This window comes from Pelodiscus sinensis, chromosome 5 (assembly GCF_052426305.1).
Source record: "Pelodiscus sinensis isolate ZL-2025 chromosome 5, ASM5242630v1, whole genome shotgun sequence".
NCBI lineage: Eukaryota > Metazoa > Chordata > Testudines > Trionychidae > Pelodiscus > Pelodiscus sinensis.
This window is the reverse complement of record NC_143056.1, coordinates 108082215-108102826: the sequence shown is the minus strand read 5'-3', so window position 1 is coordinate 108102826 and position 20612 is coordinate 108082215. Positions and strand designations below refer to the sequence as shown.

Sequence of the window (20612 nt, the reverse complement as noted above, 5' to 3'; positions counted from 1 at the left end):
AATCATGGCCAGTGGGAGCAGCAGGGGGCGGTGCCAGGGAGAAGGCAGCACAGCATCAGGTAAGCACTCCTCCTCCTCCCTATGCCCAGACTGTGTACTCCCATCATCCTCATACACCCCCTAATTGAGATTGCACAGCCCCACTCTGCTCCTTGCATCCTCCCTCCTGCCCAGACTTCCCACCCCGCTCCTGCACCCTCCCTCCCTCTCCCTGACACCCCTACCCTCAGCCCGCTGCTGCACCCAACCTGCAGGCCAGTATCCCCACTGCCTCCTACACCCATTTTGTCACAATGGATGGTTGTCTGGGGGCCTGTAGATAGGTCTGTATTGAGCGGGGTGGGCCACGGGCCAAAGAGTTTGAGAACCACTGCACTAAAGGGTGTTTGGTCCTGATGATCTCGCAAGGTTCCTTTCATGCCTATGATTCTATGACATAGGAAGAAGAACTTGGAGCTGAGTGTGCGGCAGAGAGACCACAAAGGTGGGTGTGGAGCAGGGCTGGGCAGGGCAAAATACAGCCCAGGGGCGACATCTGGCCTCCAAGCCATCGCATCCAGCCTGTGGAGCACCCTGCCTTGACCCTCAGACACCCAGATGATGCAGTTTAAAGCCCAGTCTTTGTGGCTCTCTGCTCTGCAGGGAGGGGGAGGGATCTTGTGATCTTGGAAACAACCAACCAATAGGAATTGACCCCAGCCAATCTCTCAGCTCCTATTGGCTGGAAACAACCAACCAATAGGAGCAGAGAGATTGTCCTGGGGAAGAGGGCACAAGCCTCTTTCCCTTCTTGGAGCTGAGACCCAGGTGGAGGGAGTAGCCTGCAGTTTAAAGTGATCTGGGGCTGCAGCAGGCAGGGAGCTCAGCCTGCCTTGGGGGTGCTGCAGGACTGCTGGCTTAGGTAAGCACCTCCCAGCCAGAGACTACCTCTGGCACACCAGTCCCTCCGGCACCCCAACTCCTTCCCCCAGGTCACCATTGAAACCCTCTGCACCCCCCACACAGGTCACAATTCCCTCCCAGACCCTGTACGCCCTCCCCCAGTACAGAATCCTCTCCTGCACCCACACTCCCTCACTGACCCTGCACTAGGGATGTGAACAACTAGTCGGTAATCCAGTAAGCAAATGCTTATCCGATAATCGACACACTAATCAACTAGTTACTTCCCCCCTACCTTTTGCTGCCTCTATCAGAAAGAGGCAGGCGGGGAAGATGAGAGGGTGCTTCAAAGCGGAAGTGCCATGTGGAACCCGGGTTGAGACCCTGGGCTCCATGTGGTGCTGCCACTTTGAAACACCGAGGGAAATATGGGGCCAGCAGGGGAATTGCTTGATCCCACTCTGGCCCTGTGCTCCCTGCAGCGCTTTCACCTTTGAAGTGTAGCCCTGGGGCTGTTGCTACACTTCAAAGTCGGAGGCGCCCTTATCGACTATTTGATTAATCTAAATTTAACATCCCTACCCTACACCCCAATCCCCTGACCTAGGTCACAACCCCTCCTTCACCCAAACTCCCTCTCAGACCTCACACCATCTCTTGCACCCCAGTCCCTTGCTCTATGCGCCCTTCTGCACCCAACCTCCACCCTACACCCCACGTCTCCTCTACAGAAAAGTGCAGCCCCTTGACAACTTTCCAAAATCTTGGGAATGGCCCCCCACCAAAAACTACTACCTACCCCTGGTGTAAGGCACTGTGGTGGGGGGGGGGAGGGAGAGTGCAGGACTGGATAGGGCACAACAGAAGACAGTACATTGGGAGCCGGATACAGGGGGAAGAGCGCAGGGCTGGGTGCAGGGACAGCAGGAGAGCACTCAGGATTGCTCGGGACCATGTGGGATGTGCAGGAGTAGGAGCAGGACAGTGGACAGAGAGCTCTAGGCTTGTTCCTTAGAGAAATTCTAGGTGTGCTCAGTGTAAGTTGTAATCAGCAGTGGAGCCAGGTGCTGGGCAAGCACCTCTCTCCAGGGTTGCCAGTTACCTCACTTCCAGCGTGTCAGACCCAATGAAACTTCTGTCCAGGACATCTCCTGGGTAGAAACTGTAAAAGGAGTGGCAGTTTTATGATGTGCACAATGGCTGTATGACATATGATGAAAGAATGATTTTGTAGGCAAAGCGCTGGATTAGAAGTCAGGAAATCTGGGTTCAATTTCCACCTCAGCCACAGACTTCCTGTGAGACCTTGGGCAAATCACTTAATCTCTGGTCATACAATACCAAGCACAATGGGGAAGGCAGGGCGATCTTGAGCTGGACTCCCAGACACTATGATACTACTAATTAAAAAGTGCACAAATGGAGGCTCAGATGAGAACAACTCATTTTTAATTGTGCCCTAAATCCAGGGAAGGTCTCAGGAGGCAAATGTTGCTCACTTACAATGATAACCATCAGGATTAACTCCATTGATTTGGATGATCTTACGTTGGATTGAGACATGAATAAATAAGAGCAAATGAGGGACTGAGGCTTCTGGAACAGAGAACCTGTCTCCCACTGGGAAACCTACACCACGTAATGCTCTTGGGTTAATCCATGGCTGGTCACCTCAGAGCCAGGGCCAATGTTTTCAATTGGTATTGAAAAACTAGGAATTCCAGGGTTCTGTGCAGCTGCTGCTTGACAAGCAGATGTAAAGGATATGATGGGAAGTTTGTTTTGTGCTATTATCTGCAGCATGGGTGATGCTTTTTTAAAAATTTTGCTCTCTCTTTTTATGATCTCAGTTTATCCTTTGCGATCACAGAGAAGCCAGCTTGGCTCTCCTTTCTTGCCAAATTTGAGAAAAACATGGTAGACTGTTTAAAATAAATAAAACAAAGAGCCACCCACATTAAAACTACACAAGATGATTAATGATGTTGCTTTAACAAATGGTGCATTGTGTTCATCTAAGTTGCCATATACTTTCATATTTTTAACATAGATTTAAGCTTTTGAGGGTTTTAAGTGTTTTACTAGCATGTATGGTGTGTCTAACTGAGGGTGGTCCAGGCCCGGCACGCACACTAATCTACAGGTTTTCCCACCTCAGCTCTGGCATACCATATTCACACTGACCTGTTCTGAAAGCAGAAAACAGTCTTTCCCCCATAAAAAAGGCCTGGATAAAATCAAAGACATGTGCTGGACTTAGGAACAGCTACTGTAGTTGGCTGAATTAAACAACAGGGAATGCTGTGTGTTAGTGAGGCATTTAATCCAGCCTTTAAAGCTAATATCTGAACATGTAATTTCAGGGATAAATTAGCAATACTGGACTCTTTCCACTAGCTTGTCTCTCAGGTTGCGTCTAAACTGCAGGGCTTAATTCGAAATAAGCTACACAAACTGATCTATGTCAATTGCATAGCTTATTTCAGAATAGCTTATTTTGAAATAGGGAGGATCTACACAGTGCTTATTTGGAAATAGAGCACTCATCCTCCGACTTCCCTTACTCCTCGTGCAAAGAGGGTTACAGGAGTGTGACGGGATGTACCAACCCCACACTGGCCGTGGAGGGGTTAACCAGGCTTACTGGGCTGAGAAGGCCCCTCGCCCGCAGCCCTGCTGGGCATGCTCCAACTTCAGAGGCCATTTAAAGGCCGAAAGAGCAGCTCAGTTGGGGCTGACCAGGGAAGGGGAAGGAACTGCTGCCAGAGCAGAGAAGCAACTACCCTGCCTGTGTCAGCTGGAGCTACCACCGCTGCCTCCGCCTGAGCCACTGCAGCCACCACACCAGCTTGAGGCACCGCACCCGCCGCCGCACCAGCCACAGATGCCACACCCGCCAACACACCCTCAGACTCATGCCAACCCAGATGGGGATAACGCCAGCCAGCAGACAGAGGCAGGAAGTAGCCCGGGGCAGAAGACACCCCAGCAGACTCAGTGTGCTTCAGGGAAGACTCCCCGCCGAGCCAGTGGTGGGAACTGCCTGCCACCAATAGGGCCCTGGGCTGGGGTCCAGAGGAGAGGGAGGGCCCGGGCCCGGGCCCCCTTACCCCACCCCAGCCTCGCCACAGAGAGGGGGGAGTGATTTGTACGAGCTATAGACTTGGCCGCTGGGCCATATTTACCCGACGGGACAACAGAGACTTGGCCACTGCGCCATAGTTACCCCGAACAGGGGGCACTAAAGACTTGGTCATTGGGCCATACTTACCCCAGACGGGGGTGCTATAACTCACGGGGTGGGGAAGTGGATCAACCTGCCTCTGTAGGGGGTGTGGGCTACAAGGAGTTGGATAAGAAGTCCTCCAGCTTACAGTATTTGGACACTATTTCAAAATAACTGCCAGCTGTGTAGACATGGACTAAGTTATTTCAAAATGATGTTGCTGTGTAGACGTACCCTCAGACTCATGCAGCAAAACCTTCACAGATGCAGAGAGAAGAGAACCATCACTGGACTGGCAGCCCCGAGTACTACATCTCCCCCGCCCCACACACACACAGCTACCAATCAGTGGCAGCCCTTCCTCTTCCTTCCATGTAGACCAGGGCTCGCCAAGCCACCAGATCCGACCTGTGGACAACCCTCCCCGGACCCTCAGGCACAGAGCAGCTGTGGTTTAAAGTGCAGCCCTTATGTTTCTCTGCTCTGCAGGGAGGGGGGAAGCTTCCTGTGCTCTCCCTGCCCCCAGCCCAATCCTCAGCTCCTACTGGCAGAAACAACCGGTTAATAAAAACTGACCTCAGCCAATCTCTCAACTCTGATTGGTTGGAAACAGCCAGCCAGTCGGAGTTGAGAGATTGGCCTGGGGAAAAGAGGGGGGGGGGGGCATGGCAAGTCTCTTCCCCCACCCCAAGCTGAGAGCCACATGGAGGTAGCAGCCTGTATTTTAAAACAGGCTGGGGCTGCAGCAGGCAGGCAGCCCAACCTGCCTTGGGGTGCTGCTGGCTGGGAGATACTTCAGTAAATGCCTCCCAGCCAGAGCCTGCCTCCGGCACCCCAATCCCTCCTGCACCCCAACTCCCTCCCCCAGATCACCATCCAAACCCTCTACACCCCCTTGCCCCAGGTCATAACTCCCTCCCAGACCCTGTATCCCATTCTACATTCCTCCCCCGAGCCAGAATCCTCTCCTGCACCCAAGCACCCTCCCAGGCCCTGCACTCCCATTTCCCTGACCCAGGTCACAACCCCTCCTTCAACCAAACTCCCTCGCAGACCTCACACCATCTCCTGCACCCCAATCCCTACCCCGTGCGCCCTTCTGCACCCAACCCCCAGCCTAGACCTCACGTCCCCTCCACAGAAAAGTATGGCCCTTGACTACTTACCAAAATCTTGGAGAGGCCCTTCACCAAAAATTATTGTCCACCCTGATCTAGATGGTGGCAGGAGTGGAGTGACAAATGAGAAAGGCAAGGATGGAGAAAAACGGAGTTCAGGGGGAGAAAGAACAATGAAGGTAATGCCTAGGGAATTGGGAGCGTGAGTTGGAACAGAAGCATGTTATCTTTCAGACCTTGTATACCACGCTCATCACTATGCACCTGTATGTGTTGAAGAAAGAGAAGAAGGAAGTTTTTTTTAATAAAGAACAAACAAGGATTTCATATGTGTAGAAAATTATTCCAAGAGTGAGTTGTGCCAGGACCCATTTCTCTGCCACAGCTAGCATGGTTGTGTTGTAATAACACAGATTTGTATTCTCCAAGCAGTCAGAAAACTTGGCTACGACACCATGCTAAGGAGCAGCACCACGGTCTAACTCACATGTAAGCGTAGGTAACTGGGCCTTGTATGCTGTACAATAGGAGATGTTGGCTTACAGGAGAAAAAAAAAGAAAAGGAAAGAAAAGGAAAAGAACAGAAAGGGGAAACAAAAACAAAGGCAAGAATAAATAAAGCTGTTATAAAGCTTGCTGTTTGCAATACACTGAAGCCATGATTTAATTATTACTGTTTATATTGTGATAGCACCTATGAGCTGCAGACATGGAGCAGCATCCTACCATGCTAGGTGCTGTACATACACAAAACAAAATGCTGGTGCCTGCCCTGAGGAATTTAAACTCTAAGCAGCTTACTGGAGTTTTTCCCAGCCTTCAGATAGGGAGGAAGAGGAAGTCTATGAAATCATGACTGGTGTGGAAAAAATGAATAAGGAAAAGTTATTTACTTATTCCCATAACGTAAGAACTAGTGGTCACCAAGTGAAATTAATAGGTAGCAGGTTTAAAACAAACAAAAGGAAGTTTTTCTTCACACAATGCACAGTCAACCTGTGGAACTCCTTGCCAGAAGATGTTGTGCAGACTAGGCCTTTAACAGGGTTAAAAAACTAGATAAATTAATGGAGATTAGGTCCATCAATGGCTATTAACAAGTATGGGTAGGAATGGTGTCCCTAGCCTCTGTTTGTCAGAGGCTGGAGATGGGTGATCACTTGATTCCCTGTTCTGTTTACTCCCTTTGGTACCTGACACTGGCCACTGTCAGCAGACAGGACACTGGGGGTGTGTCTAGACTACAGGGTTTTGTAGACAAAAGTGGACTTTTGTCGACAAAACTATACCTGTGTCCACACTGCCTTTGAGTTATGTCGACGTATGTAAACCTCATTCTACGAGGAATAACGCCTTTTGTCAACAGAGTTCTGTCGATAGAAGGCATTATTGCATCTACACGGTCCTTTGCGTCCACACTGTTATGTCGACAAAGCGGCTTGCTTTGTCGACAGAACTGGATGTAGTCTAGATGCTCTATGTCGACATAAGTTTTGTTGACAGATTCTGTCGACAAAACTTATGTCGACGTAAGCCTGTAGTCTAGACATACCCTGGGCTAGATGGACCTTTGGTCAGACCCAGTTTTGTCATTCTTCTGTTTTTATGTTCTTACCACTTACTTTCAATGCTATGGGCCAAACATTTTCTGATATACTTCCATCAATATTAGACTGTTACACTAAGGGTTAATTTGTCATTTTCCTTTCCTTTCAGGAAATCTGACAGGAATGGTGTCACTGAAGCTGGAGCCTTAAGTGTATAATTCATATTGCATTTTTGTTGAAAAAGGCCCTGGACTGGAAAAACAAGGAGGGGGAATTACATTTAGTCCCCAATACAGTATCTTTTCAAAAAATATCCAGGGTTCAATTCAGCAATTAAAGATGATCCCACATTACAGCTGAAGCAATAGGCTGTGAACATGCTGCTGCACAAAAGACTCTGGGTATGTCTACACTACCCTCCTAGTTCGAACTAGGAGGGTAATGTAGGCATACCGCACTTGCAAATGAAGCCCGGGATTTGAATTTCCCGGGCTTCATTTGGATAAGCGGGGAGCCGCCATTTTTTAAACCCCGCTGGTTCGAACCCCGGGGCTCGAACTAGGTAGTTCGGACTAGGCTTCCTATTCCGAACTACCGGTACACCTCGTTCCACGGTAAATTCAAATCCCAGGCTTCATTTGCAAGTGCGGTATGCCTACATTACCCTCCTAGTTCGAACGAGGAGGGTAGTGTAGACATACCCCCTGAGAGCAAGAGAAAAGAAATGGCTGCCTGCCCCATAGTAACTGTAATCAGTGTGGATCTCCTGGTAGGTGACTGGTAAACAGCATCCTCCCCATTGCTGCATGCCAGGCCTCTAATCCTGGGGGAGGATGTTGCTTACAGACGTGTTCAGAAGCGCTCTGGCAAAGCCTGGATTTGTTAAGAAGTGTTGCTCTCTGGTAGCCCACCAATGTGCTAAAATTCTCCCCCGAACCCAGGTACATCAAGCTGCAAATGCTGTTTCCAGCGTCAGTGTCCACACATGCTTTCTCTCAGATAGCGCTTGTGTGCTAACCACAGAGGCACCACTTTGGTGACACAGTTAGCAGGCCAGGCCGGGACGGGACAGATTTTTGAATACCATCTTGCCCGTCCCACAACCCATGCTGCCGGAGCTGTCCCTTCTATTTCTGGCATGCTACCTCTACCAAAGCCAAAGCATGTGTGTCCAGGCGCGCTGGAATTACACCTTCTAGTTGAGTGTGCATGTGTCTGCCAGACTGCTAGTGTTTCAGAAAGCCTTACAGAGCTTGGGGCTTGCATCTCCCTGCACTACAAGACAGGACTCTGGAGACTGACCGGCTCCACTGTTTCAGTGGCATCAGGTGGAGCTGAGACTTTTGGGGCTGCTGGGATCTGCAGCAGGGAGTCTGCCATCCCCAGGAGTCCTGGTTAGAGGCAGTAGCTCCAAGGGCTGACAGGATCCTGGGCTGTGTCAGGGAGCCTGCCAGCCATAGATCCACTGCTGAACCCAGAAGTCCGAGGGCTTATAAGCAATTCTGGCTGGGGCAGATGCGTTCCAAATGTCAGCGTGTTTATGGGAAGAGCCCTGCAGATATCTACTTTATATCTGCGGGTTTCCACATCTGCAATCATTTTTGTGGCTATAGATTTTGTATCTGCACAGGGCTCTATTTATGGGATTTGTCTTGCACCACTGTCAAGTTGATCCTAAGGATTTGTCTATGTGAATAATTAGTTCATGGCAGGCTGGAGTGCGACCCGACTCTGTAGTAGCCTGCCATGTACCACCCATGCAGACCTTGCTGCTGTGCTTTATAAGTTCCAAGAGGGCTAGATCAACACAAACAGTTAATGCACTGTAGCCGCATCCACACAGAAGGTTAGTATGTGGGGTAAATTAGAAACTTTTTGGGCAGTGACAGGCTGTACCACGTGTCTTGTATAGCCACACTAGACAAAAAAATCGATCCCATCTCCAAGATGCTCTTTTGACAGGACAATATTCCACTCTGGCTAACAACCCAAAGGAGTGGCAAGAGCACATAGCTCCTACCATACATGCAGCAATGGTGCAGCAAGCTCCATGGTCCCTGCTAACATCCTGCACAGCTGGCTGAGCTCTGCAAAATAAATAACTTTGAAACTGGCTTCCTGCTATTAAAGGAAACTGGGAGTCAGGACCAGGTGTCCAGTATTTTCTGAATTTTTTTACCGGACAGGAGGCGAAAATACCAGACTGTCCAGGACAATACCAGACACCTGGCAACCCTAGGGGCAGCAGGGCTGCGCTCCGGGTCGCGGCTTGCTTTTCATCCCGTTCCCCGGGCCCTAAGGGAGTGAGGGAGAAGTATGTGCATTACTGGCTGGTGAGCTCCCTTCACCAGCCAGGCACAGAATGCAAACACTTTCCCCTCACTCCCTTAGTGTCCCGGGGAACGGGATGAAAAGCAAGCTGTGTCCCCCATCTGAAATGGCGCCCTTGGGTGCTAGAAATGGCAAATGCAGCCAGTGAATCAACTCCCCTATTTATCATGCTGCAGGGGGCAGACAAAGATGACAGGAAGAACCTGGGAGAAGGGGGAACAGACGAATGGGGGAAGGACTTGGGGGCCAGGGAGATAGAGAGATGGTAGGGCTGGCTCAGCAAGACAGTGCTTGTAGAAGTTGAGTTAGGCTGTAGTGGGAACAAAGAGTTTGGACACAAATGGGGGAAATACTGAGAAAAGACATGAATAATTTCCGCAGGAAGAGAAATGGGGGTGGAGAAACTCAAGGAAAGGAGAGATAAATGGGTCTACTTTGGGGGCAGCCATACTTGTTCCTCAGCAGAAGAGAGGAATCCCCATCTCTCCTCAAGAGAAAGGGAAGTTGCTCTGTGTTGTTTACATCCCCCAGGAAAAGCCTTTACCCTCAGGGGAAAACTTTTATGTCATACTCCTGAAGATCCCTAAGGAGGAACAGACCCTTTATACTCCCCTGAACTCAGCAGCGGTTGCCTCCTTCCCATGACTCCATAGATAGAGAAAGTCATGATGAGGAGGCACAGAGGGGCGGGGACACTATAAATATGGATAGATGTGCAGATTCCAGACAACTCTTCATCCAAATTCCAAATCTTTTGAGATCCTAATTCATGGTGAAGAAGCCAGAAGTTCCCCAGAATGCATGTACAACCCTTCCATAGCTAGAGGAGTCTGGCAGTTCCCAGATTCCGCCCGTTTGTTTGGAGAATTGTCTTTGGAAACCAAAAAAAAAAAAAAAATGTTGGCAATGATGCGAGAGCCATAATATGGTAAACTAAATGCAGCAAACTACTCCTATCCCCTTTGTTACGAATGTTAGGAGCTATAGCAACAGCAAAAGAAAAAATGTCATTTTTAAATCCCCAAAGAACATGGTTTTCTAATATGGAAAAAAAATCAAGATTTATTGCACCAGAAACTCCCACAGGGCACAGCTATAATACTGCACAATGGTTTTAGTTAAGAGAAAGAATCATTAACCAGTACAGCTGGCCTTAGTAGTTGGCAGACAACATCTTCTCTTTCAATGCACTAAGATTTCCACAGGGAGTAAGCTGGCTTCTACTGCTCTAAGACAGACCCTTCTGTCCCCTTTCTGTTAGCTTTACTCTGGCATCTCTCAGCTTATTCTAATGGATCAATTAATGCCACTGTTTAGCAATGCGGAAGGGTAAGCAAGAAACTCAGCAGCATCTGCTTGAGTTCTATGTAATTTGCTCCCATCCAGCCCTTGCATCTTAGTGGTGCTAGCAAGATTCAAACAGTCCCAGCAAAGCATCTGGCAAAAGGACCACTCTCTCCTTCTGGCAAATTTACCAGGCTCTGAGTTTTGTTCCTGATTCAACCATTGGAGACAGAAGATCAAATTACATTTCTCTTCAACCATTAACACTAATTCATTTTGCACTGAGGCCAGGGTCTACGCTAGCGGATAAGTTTGAATTAAGACACGCTACTCCAGCTTCGTTAAGTGCATAACTAGAGTCGACATACATTGATTCAAACTTCGTGCCATCCCCAGAGGGGGAGACTGATGGGAGAACCAGCACAGATGGGGACACCCTCAGTATTTAATTTAGCAGGTCCTTACTACACCCGCTAAATTGAACACTAGAAGATGGATCTCCGGGGCGTTGGTGCGCAAATAAGTATAGACCCAGCCTGAGTCAGCCTTGCTGGAATTTCACTCATCTATACTAGAACAAAAAGGGAAAGGGCCAATCAACAGAGAAAAGCCATTAGAAGAAAGGTAAAGAATTTAAAGAGTCATCCTTTGCAAATGTAACTTTAAAAATACCAATAAGATACAATAGAAAAGGAATTGCTGATTGTCCTATTTCTCCCAGGAGAAGGGTTATTTTAACAAGCTAGAATATTGTGGCACTGAGCCTGCTGCTAAAGAAACAGTGCCATAGTCCTGCTGGAACTATAATTGTGTTATTAATAAGCTTCCCTGTCTCCTTACCATACACTAGATGATAGATTCCAAGTAGTACTCATGGTCAAGTATCACAGATACACACAGTTCTGACCGTCAAATGGTAAACCACCTATAACTAACCAACAGAACTCAGAATTTTCTGCTCCCAAAGCACTTATCTTTTTGCCTCTTGCGCAAAAAGAAAATACCCACAAGCTACCAACAGTCTAAAGAATTATAAATCCGTGTTCAGGCCACCAGAGGGTGAGCCAAACACAAACACTTGCTCAGTTCTGACATTCCATGCAATACAAGGCCGCAACACACATGCACCCGAGCCAATTTATTATAACCTAACCACTATGAATTGCAACTGCTGCCAGCAGAGGGATTCTTCCAAAGTACAACTCCCTGTAACAATCGTTGTTCTCATCAGAGCAAGAAAACTAAAACACTGGCTTGCGACATCTTAATTTTACCATTGCACCTATGGCATTCCACATGTTCGCTAAGCAACAGTACAAGTGGTTTCAAAATATCCTTTAGTCCTGCACTGAGTAGAAGATGGGCTAGACGATTAGTTACATCTGCTCCACCGTGGCCATTCTCAGTGTGTGATTTCTATAGTGCCTTTGATACACACTGGAAAGACAAGTTCCTGCTCCCAAGGGCGTATGATTCTGTACTATGAATGTTAGAGATTAAGGGACGAATCCTCTCCCCAAAGTTAAGCCTGAATATCTTCGCTGGTACTGGGGAATTTGGCTAACAGAAGCATCCTCCTTCCCTGTCTGTTGAACAGAACCGGACTCACTGCACTTGAGTAGTGTTTGGAGCATTAACACCGTCTTACTTCCTGGGGAGAGGAGAGGACAAGGATCCAGAATCACATAGGCCAGGTCTACACTAGGGGACAATGTCGAACCAAGGTACGCAACTCCAGCTATGTGACTAGCGTAGCTGGAGTCAACTCCCCTTAGTTCCAGTTACTGTGGCCTCTCCACTGCCTTGCTCCCACCATTACCCTAAATAAGATCAACCTCTACCCCCAGGATGCAGCCATACTGAGTGCTCTCACAGAGTTTAACATGAGGAAGTACAACAGCCTCAAGATCCTGCCTCTCCCCACACACAGCATAGCTACATGGAGGCTATACAATCAAAAATATCATCAAGAATACTGGATAACTCTAGACTAGGGGTGGGCAAGAGGCAATTAGCAGACTGGAGCTGGCCCACAGTCACCTCCCTGGAATCCTTAGGCAGAGAGCAAGTCACATTCTGCAATGGATGGGAGGAGGGAGGCTTTGTGCACTGCCCCACCTCCCAACAAAATCTCTCAGCTCTCATTGGCCAGTTTCTGGCCAATAGGAGTTGAGAAATTTTGCTGGGGGCAGGGCAGCATGTGAAGCCTCCCTTCCCCTCCTCAATGCCCAGAGCAGCGCCACATGGAGCCTCTTGTGCAGTCCCTCCCCCAGGTCACAATTTTCTCCTGTTCATACCCCCTCCTGAATCCTACACCCCAAGCTCCTGCCCCAGGTCACAACCCCCTCCTACACTCAAACTCCCTCTCAGATCCCACAGCTGCTTATGCACCCCAGGCCTCTACCTCAAACTCTCTTCTGCACCCAACCTCCATCCCAGACTCAACACGCCCTCCACGGAAGGGCAGCCCTTGACCACTTGCCAAAATCTTGAAATGGCGCTCCATTAAAAATTATTGTCCACCTCTGCTCTAGTCAATTGATGCTGTCAGGGAATAGCACTGCAGAATGAGCTGGTCCCTTGTATTGTTTTCAGATTGATTGCAATGCTGAATATCATTATTATTTAACAATTTTGGAAGCTGTAACCCAAACATCATTTTTAAGTGTTTATGTCTACATGTTAGAATCTTCATTTCTGCAGCATTTGGAAGGCTAAACTCCAATGTACTAGCCCTAGGTCTTAGTGCTAGTGTTCCTAGTTTAATCCAATTCAAATACATGAGTAAAATATAATTTAATAGGAATTTGATTTTGGAATGATCTCATTGAAAAAGCATATCCAATGCTGCTTTTGCAATGTAGGAAAGGCCATGGGTTAAGCTTGAGGGATGTCAGATTAACACTCAGATCAGATAAAATTTCAGTCCCTTTTCCCTTAAAAGGAAAGTATGGATCATTGCCAAGTAAAGAGCATTCCATACGCATTGGGGTAAATTTGGTACAACAGCCATATGGAAATACCTTCTTTGAGACAAGAGAAGGGTGAAAAACTATCATTTAACATGTATGTGCTCCCAGGCCAAATGTTAGTGAGCCCACAGCACAGTTGGACTCAGACTTTACCCATCTCGTGGGACATCTGCACTCCAGCAAATTTTCAAATGCTAGCTTCACACATTCCTCCCAGTGAAAGCATCATTAACACGTCTCTCTGCATTCTTAGAGAGTGAGATTTAACATGGAGGAGATCTAATTTGTTTTTTGTCCCCACAAATAACCTTGCTGGCTCTCTGAAAGTGTGGTTATGGTCAGAAAAGCTGCTCTGTTCAAACTACAGCTTTAGCACATATATCTACATCTACTTTGTCTTCCTATGAATCTCATCTGTACATTAGCTGACAAAACAAAACCTTGTTACTCTCAGTGCTACAGAAACCATATAGCTATAGAGAAAAATTGGATTCTGTTACACTTCACACATATCATCAACAGAATCATCATTTTAACTTTAATTACAGACTTGCTCAATGGGATAGATAGATGAAAAACACAGAACAGAGCCAGATTTTATTAAACTGGATTGTACCCAATGAGGCGATTGCCTCTGCAGCGTTATTCCAATTTGTAAACTGAGCAAAACTGACATAGAAATCATCAACAGGAAATAAATGTCCATTTATTTATTTACATTTTATGTATTGTAATACTATATGCAGGTGTATCATATGATTATATCAGTTTGACTGTATCTCTTTCCCCACCCTTTGTGCATCACTTATCCTCAGAGTTCTTCTGAGCAGGGATCACGTCTTCTACGTGTGTGTACAGGAAATATAGGGTAGAGGGCAAAGGTGGTCATAAGCTACTTTTGTGTTACCTCAATTCTGAGTTGGCTGGAGATGGCATGCACCCTACGGTAAATGAAAACAACCACCCAGATGTGCAGCAGCCTCCAGCACAGAGCTGGTTGGAAGATAAGCTGTTTTCCATCTAAAACTTTAAATTTTGGACTTACTATTTTGGTTAAAACTTGAAGAAAATTTTCAGCTGAAAACCAAAATATTTTATGGTGCTATGGCATCTCCTGAGAGTTGTTTGGGTGATTTATGCTCCCATTCTGTCCCAACTCTCCGGTCAGACTACATCTCCTCTGAGGCACTATATTCTCCCATCTTGATAGCAGAACCAATGAGTCCCATTGAAAAATCTGAGAAAGTCTACCCCTCCGCCAAATAACAATCATGCTGAGCGATCACAGTGTTAAGCTGTAAAACCCAAAACCTCCAAACAGTACATAGGTATCCTCTTCTTCTTTCCCTCTGCTTCACAAACCACTTGGCTCACTACACAATAGTGGACTGATATCACAGACAACATTGCACTTCACAGTCTTATTTCTCCCTCTGCCTCCGCCTCCTTGACAGTTCTTCTCTTCAATTCCATTGCCTACTACGGTACTATTGACAGAAATGTGTCAGCGGGGGCTGGGAAATGTTCACACACACAGATTAATGACATTTACAGCGTTTGTGTAGATGCAAATATGTACAAGTATGTGTATACACACACCCACTGGAAAGTAATTATTAATAAACTTGATACAGAAAAATTGTCTTCAACAAGAGATACAGATAATACTGATGTAAGCGACTGTTAGGGTACTCGGCTCCCATCATGGTTTACATAGAGCGCTGGCAGATCTCATTCCTAGGGCTTGTGCTGTGGCCATACTTTCAGTTTAAAATGGGGAGTGGCCTTGTTGTGTTGGCCTCTGGGTGTCAGTCCTTGCTCTCACAGTCCCTTTTCTCCCTGCCGCCACTGGCCCTGCTGCAGCTTGTCTACAATCTCTCCTCCCCACCCCCTTCTCACCAGAAAAAAGATTTTTAAAGATCACAAAGGGCAACCCTTAATTGGACACAGGTGTCCCTAGCTGACCTGAGGTAACCTCTTTTCAGCTCGGGGGTAAAGGGCCTTCACTGTTCTAGGGCTGGTATACCTGCGTTCCACACTCTGATAGCTGTCTGTCTCCTTTTGCCTTGTCTCCTAGACACTGCTCATAATTTTTTTTTAAACACCCAAACAGTTCAATAAAGGATTATCTGTATCCACTTTCATGGAAGCATCATGTGAAAAATCTTTTTCTTCATCTTAGGAAGAAAACTACAGGATGTGAAAAACATTGGTACGTATTCAGTTGAATCACTAAAGTGACTGTATACTTGAGTAGAGCACTAAAGGAAGCACTTGTGCAAATATAAATCTGAATATTTTTAGAAAAATCTGAGGCTTAAGTTTTACTGAACACAGTTTCAGGGCATTTTCTGTGCTACTCCAGACAGCTATGTTTTCTTAATCATCTGAACGGTCTTCCGATCAAGAAGTCAATATAGTCTGATTCTCAAGAGAGTGACAGAAGTACACTTAATAAAAAAATAAAATATCTTTCTGATGATAGCTGCAGCAGAATTTCAGGTGTCTACTCCCTTATTCTTTAATAACAGCAAGTTCCAGCCATTTCCAGTTCTACTGACATAAAGAATAAAGGAATACCATCCCAAATCTTTCTCTGCTCTGTTCCCACTGTCAACACCAAGCTAAGTATTTACACAAGAAAAAGCAACTTGAAAAGCTTTACAAGTAGCAACTCAATTGTGGCTGACATTTCAGACTCACTGCTCAAATGATCATTCCAATTGGTAGAACCCTAAGTAGATACAAAATCTGTATCACCATCTGCATATACAAAAGTGATCCGTGGATATCTGCATCCACATCTGCAGATGCGGATACCCATCAATTTAAAGCACCTGTCCATAGATTTGCATGTCTCTACCACTTAGTTCAATTTATAGGATTTTTAAAAGCTTTATTTTCCATGCAGAGATGAATATTTGGACTGGGAAGTGACAAAATATAGGAGCATGGAGAAATATGCATTTATAAGCAAAGAAAGTCTTTTGGCCTTTAAACACAGCTACAAGGAGGAACAAATCCTATAACTAATGAAGGTGGGATGGAATAGTGCCATTGGTAAGAGTATTCTTCGGAAACCAGCTGTGGCACACTTGAAATGAGACAATTGCACGTTGCAAACTCATTCTTATAAGTAATAAGATTTCACACTCATGATATTAAACACCTTCTATTTTCAAAGTGCAGTGCGTATTAATCAATCGATCCTTTCCACGTGTTAGACAATAATACATTTGGGGGCAGATCTCTACGCTCAGCTGAGGACCGAGACAAGGTCTCATGGTGGTCAGAGGAAGTGCTGCAGGAATGTTCTTAAGAACGACTTGTAAAGTGCAGCATTGGCACTGACACTTGGGAGAGGCAGGTGGAGGATCAAGGAACCTGGAAGACCACCAGTAAGAACGGTGCCCGACACTTGGAGATCAGAAGAAGATCAGAGAGCCCGACGTAAGGAGCGTGCCCGGGCCTGTATTGGTGCTGCTGGTGTGGGTGCGGCTGGAGACAGAGACCTCACATGCAGCCACTGCCAGAGAGTGCTCCTTGCCAGAACTGGCCTAATTTCTCACCTATGCACTCATCTGTTATAGTCCATGGGGAAGTCTGACTCAGTTCGAGGGATCCCAGAGAGAGAGAGAGTGGGAGCAGAGACTGGCTTGTCCCATGGTTTGTGAACCACTTACCACAGAGCTGTCGGCTAGCCTGCAAGTTTACTCTCAGCCTCAGGCAAAGATGGCATGTAGCTGTGCAAACCCCACAGGAGCTCTGGGAAGGAAAGGAGACACTCCTTTACCAGACACAGCCTGCTCCCTTGCCCTTGCCAGATTAGCCATCTATAATGTGGGAGAGATTCATGAAATGGGGAATGCAGCCATGACTCTGCTTACTCAACCGTGCCCACTTGCCCTGGTACACAGGCCTTGCTCCACCCCCAGCTGTGTGCCCAGATTCATAATCGGGATAAGCCTTACTCAGGCTCCTCTACTCCCTAGGGTGGCCATGTATGGAGAAACTTAAAAACCAACAAATATCCTGGTAGCACTTTAAAGACTAGCAAAACATGTAGATGGTATCATGAGGTATCGTGGGCACAGCTCACGTCTTCAGATGACCTGAGTATGTATGGAGAGTCTGAGTCAAGCCTTAAATATCATCTGTGCATAATGACAAAGAAGATTACTATGAGAGCAACTGGCATTTTGTTAGAGCTCCTTTCATGGCCTCTGCCTTTCATTGTAAGTAGAGAGAGAAATAGGGACACCAGCAGGACTCAGCCACAGTAGACATACTGGGGACATTTTTTTAAAAAGCACCTCAGTCATTTAGAAGCCTTTGTACTGTTTTAAAAAATGATTATCAAAAACTCCTGTTGACTTTCAACATATCTTAAGCATCCACATCACTAGAGCACTTTTGAAAAAGTTACGCCCCCCCCCCCATAAACCCAGTGTGTACAGAGAAAAACTTCATGGTTTAAGCATGTAATTCATTCTGTATATGAGTGCATAAGCTAAACAGAGTCTGTGCAAGTAAATACTTGGTTAGACATCTTCCAAAGAAAGCTTAATGTGTTTAAACATTTTCCTGCAGCACAATTCATTTGCTCAGATGAATGGGATGTTCAGGCAGTTAGAAGAATCCTTTCTGGAGTCATGAAGTGAGTGCATTTGCTATGAGAATCAATAGATAATTCCACAATGTCATTTACTACAGCCTCTTTTTAGAGAGCAACACTTAAGAAAACTGCACCCTACTAAAATATTCAGAAAACACAGAGCCAATGCCTTTGAATAAGTGATAACCTGCCTTCCCCCACTCCAAAAATACTGTCAACATGGGGCTTTGACCTCACACCAGCCCCAGACACCACATCATGTTTTAAAGGGGGGGGGGGGCTTCTCATGGAAGGAACAAGTGACTTACTTGACAGCTAAATCTTTCCTTTGAAATATACATTGCTTTGGCCAACCTCCATTATTCACTGTGCTATTAGACAACAAAATTAGAGAGCCCACTGACAAGGATTTAAATGAGTGACCTATCTGTAAAAAAACTCCACATCCCCTATTACTGTAGCTGTGCCATTCAGGTCCCTAGGAAACTTGCATTTCTAAGGAGAAAGAGAAGAACAAATTATAAAAAGAAATCTACACAGTGCCAAACTTTGAAATAAACCGTTATTCTAAAACATCCCTTACTCCTCACGGAATGAGGTTTACAGGGACGTCAGAATAGTGAACCTGTTATATTTCGAAATAACGGGCTTGTTCAAAAAACACGGTATAGCTATTTTGGGATTCCAGACGTATCCTATGCTGGCAGTCGTAAGCGGCACAGTATAGACATATCTTCAGATACTACTATATTGGAGGCTAGGCTAAAACAGATAGAAACAAAGGAAATACAAACAAAAACACGGGCCCTGTGTAATTAATTCCGCACAAAAGATTTAGAATATTGTTCAACATCTGGGATATAAGTTGTACAAGTCTCCTTTGAGCATTTCCTAAGGACAACTAAGAGGAAGACAGGAAGTAGAGATGAAAATTTAAAAGTTAGAATGAAGAAGTAGGTTAAAATTCAAAGGCTTTCCTCAGATTGGCCCAGTAACCCACGTCTCTGCCTCACACTGATGAGAGTTATTATAATCCTTGCTCGGGGCGTGGTGCAAAAGATTCCACACTACCAAGGTGGCGGAGAGTAAGGGTAGTGAGCTAAGGATTTTTCTAAGAAACTTTTAGAATGAATCATATGCATGGCTGTAGAAATTCCAAAACATCTATTTCCTATTGACAAAGCAAACAGACAGTCCTGACTTAGCTGCCTGCCTAGTGTCCAAAGCATATGCCCAAAATAGTTTTCTACAGACCACTTCTAAAATAGGCTCCTACTTTCTGTGCAGTTCTCTCTGGAAGTTCATCAGCATTTTTAGATTTGTTAGCTTCACACTTTCCTTCTAATTTAAATCCCTTTGAAAATTCCCCAGAACATGGGCCAATCACAGCGTTTTGAGCTATTTACAATGTTCTATTTTCTTTGTGAACTCAAACAAAAATCCCACTTCTCATCTCTAGAAAGATAAATGGAGTCTTTCAAGAAGAGTCTACTCCAGAATAATCTACTGTGCCATTTTTTCTTATTAAACAAAAAGTTTATTTAGACAGCAAGACTTCCTAGCCAAAACAGCTGGGACTGGCAGAAGAAGAAAAGCTGTGTGCCATTACAGGCAGTCCCCGACTTACGCGGATCCGACTTATGTCGGATCCGCAGTTACGAACGGGGCTGCCCCGGAGTACACGGACTGCGGGACCTCGCGGTCCTGCCGCCCGTGTATTCCGGGCGAGAAAAGCTGCTCCACGTCTCCCTGGTCTGCAGACCAGGAAGACGCGGAGCAAAGCCGCGGAGGGGCCTGGGCTGCTCCGCTGCCAGCTTCCCCGAGGCTTTGCAAAGCCGCGGGGGAAGCCGGCAGCAGGACAGCCCAGACGCCCTGCGGCTGTCCCGCTGCCGGCGTCCTCACACGCTTTGCTCCCCGTCTCCCTGGTCTGCTGGTCTCCAGCAGACCAGGGAGACTGGGAGCAAAGCCACGGAGGACCCAGGCGGCGGGACCGCGGTGCGTCTCGGTCCGTCGCCCGCGTCTTCCTGGTATGCTGGGCTGGGGGGGGCACAGCTAGTACGCCCCCCCCCCCCCCAGCAGACTAGGCTTTTCTCCGGACGCCTGTGGCAGAGCAGCTGGGGCGCTGCCAGTTGGTCCCGCAGCGCCACTCTGGGCGCTACTGGACCAACCCAGCAGCACCCCAGCTGCTCTGGTCCTGATTCAGCCGCTGCTTGTCAGTTTCAGCAGCGGCTGAATCAGGACGCCTGGGGCAGAGTAGATGGGGTGCTGCTGGGTTGGTCCAGTAGCGCCGAGGAGCGGCGCTACTGGAGCAACCCAGCAGCACCCCAGCTGCTCTGCCCCAGGCGTCCTGATTTAGCGGCTGCTGAAACTGACCAGCGCTGACTACAAGAAGCCTGAGGCAGAGTTGCTCTGCCCCGGGCTTCCTGGAATCAGCTGCTGATCAGTTTCAGCAGCAGCTGACTTGGGGACGCTTGGGGTTCTTAAGTTGATTCTGTATGTAAGTCAGAACTGGCGGTCAGTTTCAGCAGCGGCTGAATCTGGACGCCAGTTCCGACTTACATACAGATTCAACTTAAGAACAAACCTACAGTCCCTATCTTGTACGTAACCCGGGGACTGCCTGTATACACTAACAAG

The 20612-nt window shown here is 47.0% G+C and overlaps 1 protein-coding gene and 1 long non-coding RNA gene across 18 annotated transcripts in view; one reads left to right on the top strand and one right to left on the bottom strand.

Moving 5' to 3' along the window:
* DENND2B (DENN domain containing 2B) overlaps positions 1-20612 on the bottom strand; it is a 340796-nt gene that overhangs the window by 198262 nt on the left and 121922 nt on the right. The window lies entirely within an intron of this gene.
* LOC142829215 (uncharacterized) lies at positions 770-7126 on the top strand. Of its 2 annotated transcripts, XR_012903635.1 has the most exons (3): positions 770-901; positions 5326-5405; positions 6943-7126. It is a non-coding gene; the product is annotated as an uncharacterized LOC142829215 (long non-coding RNA). The 2 variants fall into 2 exon arrangements; XR_012903634.1 differs by lacking the exon at positions 6943-7126 and having other exon boundaries at positions 5326-5548.